General features: G+C 42.2%; 1 long non-coding RNA gene across 1 annotated transcript; it reads left to right on the top strand.

Annotated features, from left to right (window-relative positions):
- Window positions 1-2,122: 2,122 nt before the first annotated feature.
- On the top strand, window positions 2,123-9,197 carry LOC130158368 (uncharacterized). Its single transcript, XR_008825263.1, has 2 exons — window positions 2,123-2,825; window positions 6,429-9,197. It is a non-coding gene; the product is annotated as an uncharacterized LOC130158368 (long non-coding RNA).
- The last annotated feature ends 545 nt before the right edge of the window (window positions 9,198-9,742 follow it).

The raw sequence follows: 9,742 nt of genomic DNA, 5'->3' as shown, positions 1-9,742 counted from the left end.
CAAAAACCAGATTCCAACTGTAGCCTTTTAGCATTTGAAAGTCTTAGCCAAACTCTGCATCTGCACTTCATAATTCCCTGCTCAGTGCCAGCTATCGCTGTGCCCGCATTGCTCCACGCCTGTTCTGCAGGCTGTGTTCCCAGCTCAGGACGGTTAGACAAACAGTCTGGTGGTGAAACGAGTACTTTTGAGGTGGCATTTCGGATCTGCTTTTCCCTAAAATTCTCTTGAAATTAAACTCTTCTCTGCTGTGCAAGCTTTTCAGCCCAAAATTAACCTATTAACAGAATTACTTGTGTTAGCATTTGGTGGTGGGAGTGATCTCAAAAATCTGTTTTCCCTCTCGGCCACAAATACACAGGAAGGGGAAGGTGGGGGAGTGAAGGGAGAAACATTCAATTTCTGTTTGCATTGACAGATGTTCCCCAGACCACAATAACGCAGCTGTGGCAAACTTTTGACAAGAGGTAGCTTGGTTCCCCAGGTTGATGCTGAGCTCCCCTTGCTGCCCCTGTGCAGGGACTCAGGTGGGGCTGGCTGCACCTCTGGTGCTGAGGTACCCTGGCAAAAGGGCAAATCCTGCACCTCTGGATATAGTGACAACCAGGGATGACAGCCTAAAGAAGGCTTTCCCGGGCACCGCGTCCTGTGATCCCGAGTCAGTGCCACACACGGGTGATGAGGTGGCAGGTATAGGGAGCTGAGCTGTGGTGAAATGCAACGTTCAACTATCAGAAAATGGGCAGTATGAGGTGCTGAAGTGATTTCTGGGGGCAGCAGCTCTCCAGGTACTGCAGCTCCTTGGGGCTGTGGAGTCCTCTTTCCATCTGATGTCCACCTTGCAGAGCACTGGGCTTTCTTCTGGCTTGCAGGTTTGGGGATATTTTGGTCTGTTGGGTTGTTTTTTTTTCTTCTTCCTTTGAAACCTCTGAAAAAGGAAAATACTGTTCAATGTGAAATAATTACTTGCAAGAGGAACTGAGTTTGTACAACAGCTTAACATATTGTGGGGCTTTTTGAGGCAGCTTTGCTGTTGTTCTTTCTTCGTAAGTGAAGCATTTAACTTCTCTGACTGCATATTATTGCAGCATCTTGACACCAAGTCTTGTGATTAAGGATTTGTCTTTTGGAGCCTGGATCCAAGGTCTGATGAATGCCATAATAAAAGCCCATTACAGTCCTGGGGACAGTGGGGCAAGCCAGATGGGGGTGGCAGAGTTTGGGGGTACTGTTTTTTAAATTAAGAAGCCTGCAGCCTAATCGTTGTTACAGTTTCTATTTGAATGATCACATCAACAAGCTTAGCAAAAGCAATTCTGCATTACGATCAGATAACTGCCAGTGCAAACAGAACAGCAAGTTTTAGCCATGTGAGCATTTTAGCATCTTATTTGCCTGTGGCACTGTGGTAATTGAGCATATACAAATGATCTGCAATTAAATTTGCATACTTTTGCACAAACTATTTTTTTTTTCTGGAACATATGATCCAGAACTTCACCAGATATTGATAGCCTTGTTATTAGGTAGTATTGATTTGCAAGAAAAATAAATGCTATTGATGAATTTTAATTAATTCTAATAAGTGAACTTTTCTTCAGTAAACTTCCTGTGTTAAAAGGTAGTAATAGGGGATCTATTAATGTAACACCTGCAGGACTGTATGCTTATGGCACAGTGCCTGCAATACATTTCAGTAATAAGGTTCCAAAATTAACAATTTTGCACGATTTGCATGGCTATAACTCATTTATTGCCATGTGCACCACCCAGATCTGTCAAGAGTTAAGTGCTAAACCTGCAGTCCAGTTTTTAGTGGTATGAAGGACAATCAGTCTTCTGAGACAATGTGTTTAGTTTGAGGGAAAATTGAATCTAGGATGAAAGAAACAACTTTTTTTTTTTTTTTGTCTTTCCATTTTACTTGTGTTAAAAATAGATAGGAAATCTCAGTCATGCCTTTAATGACTCTCTGCAAATTGATACCATAAGTTTGTAATTAGTGTTCTGTCAGTTTAAAAAGCAGCCATTGCCAGAACTCATATGACAAGTTGCACAATATGACCTTTTATTTTTAAAACAGTAGTTTTTCAACCCAGCCTCCAAGCTCTGAAACTTCTGGTTTCAGAAATCTGTTCGATTTGGCTTGCAACTCTCTCTGCTGCTCTCTGCCCATTACCTTACTGTAACCCATTCTACAGAAGAGTGTGGTAGTGGATATTTATTTTTCTACTCGTTAATTGGCTGTAGAAATCCGGCTGGTGTCTCCTCACCAGCCACCCCAAGCATGTCTGTGTGCTGGGGTCAGCAGCACAGCAGTTGTCCTGTCACCTCCACCCTTGGCTGATGGTGTGCTGCACGTCTTTGCTGGAGCAGCCTTGAAAACATGTGTGGCAAAGGCAGCTCACTTTTTTTTGGAGAACATCCTGCTTTAGGCTGCCCTGAGAAGCAGCCCAGCTGTTAGCAGCACTTGCCGTACCCATCTGGAGGTGTAGGAGCCCACCAAGTGGCACACCTCCCCTGCCCTGCCTCCTTAAGGCACCGCCTATGCATCCTGCTCTCCTCTCCTGTGCCCTGAGACAGCAAAGAAACATCTACCGCTGGTTGTGACAAGTGATTCAGCAGGAGCTCAGGTGACTCATTTAGCTACCGAGGAGATTAAAATCAGTTCCTGCTTCGGAAAACGACAAACTGCCCTTTTGTGTCACTCATTAATCTACAGCAAGTGCTGGAAAAAACCAGCCCGTGTTTGTTAACGTGGCCGCGAGAGGGAGCTGAGAAATCCCACGGATGCCACAGGGATGTGTGGCCATGGACCGACACAGGTATTTTGAATTCAATCATTAGGAAACAGCTGACTGTTTCTTAACTCAGATCAACTTCTTGTGCACTTTCTTAAGTTTGGGGATTTTTCCTGAAGGTTTCTGAAGTTGTTAGTAGATCTAATGGACAAGTTGAGCCAACCGTACTCAGGCTTCATTTGTGATTATCCTGTTTATTCTATTTCAGTTAAAATTTAACCAAATTCTGCTCTTAGAAAAAAAATATTATGAAGTCCTGGAAAATACTGAAATTTCAAACAGGGCATATATTAGTCATTGACTCAGCATATACGTGTACCCTTTCTTTCCCTAGAATTTGGCTATATATATATAGAGGGGGACGTATGCAATGCTACTTCCATTTCTTTTAAACTCATATGGAGCTCCAGAGGAAGGGCAAAACTCAGGTGCCCCAGTCTTTATTTGTCTTTAGTAACACATTGCAAAACAACTATCTGGAGAGCACATGAGAAGGCAGCTCTTATCACCGATGAAACCAGCCACTGCTTGGTGGACAACAGAGATCTATTTTTTTTTCCCAGGCTAGCAGGCCTTCCTGAGCTGCCCGTGCAGAGAGGATAGACTGTCCTCAGATCTGTGTGACATAGGAAGCAGGACACAGCAGCGGTGCAGCGTGTAACCTGTGTTTCATCGCTGAAAGGACCTCTAGGCTGACATATTTTCTGTAAATTATAACTGAAAATTTAATCACACCTTAAGAAATTAAAAACCACAGTCATAAAACTTTTTGAATAGCAGAGAGGGTCTGTGCAGCTGGTATACTGGAGGGAATAATTTCTGGTAATTAATCAGCAATTTTAAACCAAGAGGGGTGTTTGTTGCGTTCTTTTTGTGGGGATTTTTTACCTTCTTTTTTTATGTGCTGGTGGTACAGGTTAGCTAAACGTTTTTTCATCACCATATACATTTCTTGAGGGATGTTGGAAAGGAAAAATGTTCCTGAAGCAAAAAAGTGCGCTAGTCTTCAACTTTTCATGTATGCATGAAACTCTGGAGCAATTTCAAAGGCTTTCTTTTTTCAACTTACATCTCTAAAAGACTAGTCGGCTTCACCCTGAGATTATTCTCATCTTTGTGTCTGATCTATTTCCTTCCCTGGCATTCCCTGTTTGCTCCTGGTTTGCAGTGCAGCTGAAAAGTTGGCTGGCTTACATGTGATTCCCAGCATGATGATGTTACTCAACCATCCTGTAAAGAAGGAACGGTCATGGTGCTATATGTCTGTTTATTGAACGATCAGGAAGATGCCTTAAAAGCCTTTATTTCCTCTGGCTGCAGCCTTGACACAAGTCAGTCGACTCATTAAATAACCATTTGAATGATACACACTTAGGGGGTGTATTTCCTCATCTCCTGCCAAGCCAAGAAGTTTCTCGGTGTGTTTTAGTTGGATGTGGCTGAAGGCTCTGAAATGGGGGTGGGTGGGTGGTGTGAATGGCGTGGGGGAAGGCAGAGTTCACCCACTGGCATCTTGAAAAAGCTGCAGCTAAAGAGCACTGGAGTTCAGCTGGTCCTCACATGTCCTGGTACCTAGGCCGCACTGTGTGCCCTGTTCTGGCAACAGGCAGGAACTTGGGTTGGTCTTACATCACACTGCCTCTGACAAGCGGTTACACTCACTAGATGTGTGGTGTCACTGTGTCCCGGGACCAGAATAGCCCTTCCTTTTCCATAGGCCATGTTGCCATGGTGAGAACATGGATACAGCTTGTTGCAACAGGGTACCCTGGCCCCCAACTCATTTATTCTTTCTCCTGTGCCTATGTGGTGCCTTCTCGTGACTGGTCATTTAGCTGCATCCCTGAATTCATCCCTCCATTAAGCAGATTCCCATACAGTTTCCCCAATCAGGTTTGAGGTCTGTACAGGAGGACGTGCTGGATTTGTCTTCAGCTGTGTAATCTGTAACTCCCATTTCAATGAACACGCCAGTGAGACTGGATGACATGGCACAGAGGATCCAGGTTGTTGTCATTTCCTCATCATCCAAGAGTGACTTCTGCTGATTAATGCCGGAGAAATTACATGAACTTTTTGCTAAGAAAAATGTGCCATGCTGATAGAATTTTCAGTCTTGTTCAAATGTCAGGCAATCTGCTTGCAGAAATTAGTGTTCTCATCGCTTGACTCCTCAGCCTTAATAACCAACATAAATATTGAACCAACCTTTTAAAACTGAGATTACTCATTTAAATCCAATTAGAAAAGATGGTGATGGTAAGGAGACAAACGTCAAGGAGTTTGTGGGGCTGAGTTATATGTCAGACACATTAAGCTTTTAAATCTGGTCATTTCCTGTCAATTACAAGTCTGGAGCTGTTCGTGGAGCAGTTGTGGTGGCCTAGATGTTACAGGTTGATGCGAGCTTTTGTATTTCCTTACGAAGTGCACCATTAGGAGAGAACATCTTGTGCTCCTCTGTTTCTGGTTGCTAAGTACCCGTTCTTCACAGTTGTACCTCGAGGGAGAAATTTAATAACGCTGCGATGTTTACTCTCTTTCCTACAGACCCACAAGATTTCCAGAAATGGGAAGGAATATATGTCTTTAAGGTCAAACTGTGCTTTAATCAGTCGAAGTTGGATAGAAGCGTGTTATTGAACTGGTTTCCCAGCTGGTCTGGTGATATGCATGCATTGAAATTAGCTAACATTGGCCAGTTAAGGTGTTGGACTAATATTAATCTGACCCTTTGGGAAGTACACTTTTGCAGACAAATACTGTATTGGGGGGAAATGGAACGACAGAGAGAGAAAAAATGTGATTTTTAATTCTAAATCGCTGTCTTTCCTGTACTAATAGCTTATATCTCTGAAGATAACTTGCCTTGAAGGTTAAGACCTGGGCAAATATCAACTCTGTTATGTAGTAACAGTGCAAAAAAACCCCCTCGTCTTTCTGAAAGAAAAACTTAAACTATTGCTATTGCAATGAATGTAAGGGATCTGTGCTTTTGGATCTGTGGAAAGGCTAAAAGCCAGCTACAATTTATGTTCTGTTTCCTCTTATTAAGAACTCTAATTCTGTTGACCGCGGCTGCGATGTTGTAGAATTTAACACTTTTACACTGATAACTTCCACTCTGACATGCCAAATCTTTATCTGCTGGTTTGATTTCTCAGTTACTTAGGGAGGTATGGAGAACGTCTGTGTGGTAGACAAAACTGGAATGTGTCATCTGAGTTTCCTGTTTGTTGGATGAAATCTTTGCCTGCTTTGACTGACACATTTTTTGTCTAGAGAATTTGAGAATTTTAAAAAGTTTACCTCTTTCCTGGATGTTTATGTCTTGCCCTTGTGTTTCTAGAGAGCTTACCCAAGAACCCCTCTTACAAAACTGTTTGAAATCATGACATGTTCACATCTGGAGCTGGCCAAGGCCATTTTAGTCTGAGTCCACCTTTCCTTACATTCTTGTGTATCAAAAAGGTGCAGTCCGTTTCTCCCCTACATATTTGCAGGAACAGTTATCGCTACTTCTCCAAATTAAATTAGAGCAAGTCTGTACTTTTTGGTTTGCCTCAAAATCTGCATGACAAAATAGCTCCCTAAAGGAAACAAGAGCTTTTTTGGTTTGTTTTTCAGGATGAAACAAGGGAACAAATGGCTGTCTTGCAATGCGGGGATCTGCAATGGAAGAGGCACTTATGGCCAGGAGGAGGGAAACGCAGTGCTCGGAACAGAATGAGACAATTGTGCTGGATGAACTGTGCATTTAAACATGACCGTCTTCAAGCAGAGTCAGAAACCACATGAGATATTTGAATTTCATCAGAGTACTCTTTTTTTTCTTTCTTTCTTTTTTTTTTTCTTTTTTTTCCTCCCCTCTCTCTTGCGTATTTCATTTTTCCTCTCAGGGTCTCTTCACTCTCAGCTGAAGAGTTTGGGATTTTTTTAGAAAGCTGACAAAGAGTTCCTATTCAACTTTGTTATTGAGAACATCAGAACTATGTGAAACTACATAGGAACACTGTGCTCCTTCGCTTTGTGTAGGTAATTAACTGCCTCAGCTATGTTTGGACTTCTTTCAAACTCCAGAATTATTTAAGATATGATAGATGATCAGGTATTTTCATCATTAACAATAATGTACACCTACCAGTAGCAATGAAACTCTTAATTTCCTAGCTGGGTTGGTTCAGTATGTCTGATTTTGCTACCCAAAGTAGGATATTGTGGTAAGCATGTGCCCCTTCACAAAAGGGCTGTGTTCAATACCCGATTTAAGTTCTAAGAACCCTGTCCTAGGGAACACTGCCAAAGCCTTTTGCAGGGCTGTCCTGTGTCCCAGAGGAAGGGAAATCCATGGTGCCTTTCCTTTTGCTGAGCAAGTTCTTTATCTTGGGAAATCTTTGCAAGCATTTGTGATAGCTTGAAATGGTCCCACTTTGGGTGATTTGATGAGATGTTTTATATTCAGAATAGGTTGAGCACTTCCTTTCCTCTGAAACAGCATCTAAGCATCAGTTGGAGATGAGATAATAATTAAGGTGATCTTTTCCACTCCAGCAGTCAAAACACCTTTCCAAGCCCTTTTTTAAAGTACTGTCTATAAAGCACTTAAAAGCTCATAAACACAACAAAGACTTAAATATAACCACTGTTGTCTCCCTATTGCTTTTTTCCCAGTGTCTTGAATTGCATGTTCTAATCTTCTGAATCTCTCCTCATAAGCCCTTCCCACAAATGTCCTTTGCACAGTTAAAAACAGTCTACTGCTTTACCATCATATCCTTACATCTTGCTGTGTATTAGCTCATAACTGTAATTTGCAACTGATCTTTTAGGCTTCCCAGTGGGATCAAAGACTATTTCCTAACTATCAAAATAGTTTCCCAAAAGCTTCCTTGCTTTGCTGTGAATTCGATGCCACCATAATGAAACTGGTTTATTATTTCATTTCTTTTCCATTTTGTGGGATTTTTTTCCAAGTGATCTATGTTGCTTGTCTTACGGATGCAAATGGCAGGCAGTGCGGACCTACGCTTCACTTGTTGTATGGGTGTGTACCTCTGCAGCTGGGAGAATGAGCAGATGTATGGGTCCTGAGAAGCTCGCGTTCACTTATGCCATACCTTATTTTCAGCATAGGCCTGGATCAGGGGTTGACCTGTAAGTTAGAAACATGGTGTCCTGAAGAAAATGCATGTCCCAATGGGAAAAAGGGAGAAGTAAGATATTGCAGCGGAATGCCTCTTTTGTATTCTCTGGGTTTACCTAACTGTTGTGCAAAAGCCAGGCAAATCTACAATCTAATCCTTTCTTGAGAGAGATGGACAGAATAAAGATAGGTGTTAGGCTGTGAAGAAAAAGAGCAGTGACTTGGATCAATCCAAAAGCATTTACCCACTCTGAACAGCAGAGATAAGAACAAAAGTGATAAAGAAACCTAAATCCCACATCAACAGCACGGTATTAGAAGGGTGATTAAGATTATGGACCTAAGGGAATGTGTACATTGCAATACTGAACGTGAAGTACCTAAGTTTTAGGCTACCTAGAAAAACTGACGGGCTTGACTGACCTATGCAGGCTCCGTGTAGTGCACTGATGAAGCAGAGGACCACAGATCAATAGCCATTGGTGCTGGGATGTGCAGGTCACCATCTCTAGAGCTTTGCGTTGTGCTGGAGCAAAGCTTGCATGGCAGGGCTGTCTGGCAAGCTGCTCTTCACTAGGCTGGACAATGATCAATTTGCCTGATGGATAACGGGGCAGCCCCACAGCATGCGACCAAGCGGCAGCAGCAAAAGGACACTGCTCTGGAGCGAAGTTAAGTTTGGATTTAAATTTTGACTCTTGGTTGCAAAATGTGCTCTTTGTGGTAAAAAGGATGCAAGTTCACTTTTGATTCTTCCCCCAAATTCTATACCGTATCTGTAGAAAATTTTTGCTTGTAATGAACCTGTGCAAATTCCACAGCCAGGTAATACTCATCAACTTCTTAGATCCTTTATGCAAATGTACATGTACCATACCCTGGTTGGATCTATTTATAAGCTAATGCTGCTGCTTTGTACTTACATGCTCAGATATGGCAGCCAAGTGTAATGAACTGATTCATTAATTAACCAGAAAATTTTTACTTCTGGTGACATACTTCAGCTTTGCTGTGGAAAGAGAGAGCAACAGAAAATTGTTTCGATTTCTAAGGAGGCTGGAGTAAAACTGTTCTGAAAATGTATTTTCTAGCATTTACTATACCCTTGAATGATTAATTGAGGCCAGTTGGTAGTTTTTTCTCCAAAGAGATGACAAAACTGATAAAATTTCATAAGCTCCCACTTCATATTTCTGATTCTTGTGACTATTCTTGGAATGAAGGCTAATTATACCATTAAAATGTCAACTATTTCTGTCTTCTCGAAGGAAAATGCTGTTATCCACACAAACTCACTAACATCTCTGGATCCCAACGATGTGTTATTGGGTAGGTGTGACCCACAGTGAGCACACATTTGCAAGTCTGTCTAAATTAAGGAGAGCAGACTAAAGATAAGAGAATGCAAGCAGCATGGCATGGTCTCTTCTTCCTCCCCTGACTGGCCAGGCTTGAGTACACTCTCGGTGTCAGTGTAGGGACCAAGAGAACATTCCCTGAATGCCTAGTCGTGTGCTGTCATGGAAAGATTAAATGTCTCTTGGTGTGCTATAGTGCATGAGTACATGCGAGGGCCACAACTTGAAGGGAGAGACTGAATGCTCTTTCCTTTGTTCTGGATGCAATTATGCAAGCACTTTTTTTGTTCCTTGCACCACCTCTAAAATTTGGTGAAAAATAACTTCCCAGTATCGACAGAAAGGTAGGGCATGCTTCCAGTTCTTCGGATTGCCTCAAATAAGCCACGACATTGTGGCTGATGCAGTCATGAGGGTTTTGGCTTCTATGACAATGGGAC

Source organism: Falco biarmicus, chromosome 13, assembly GCF_023638135.1.
Source record: "Falco biarmicus isolate bFalBia1 chromosome 13, bFalBia1.pri, whole genome shotgun sequence".
NCBI classification, from domain to species: domain Eukaryota; kingdom Metazoa; phylum Chordata; class Aves; order Falconiformes; family Falconidae; genus Falco; species Falco biarmicus.
The sequence above is the reverse complement of the archived record's forward strand: the minus strand, read 5'-3'. Positions and strand labels throughout refer to the sequence as shown.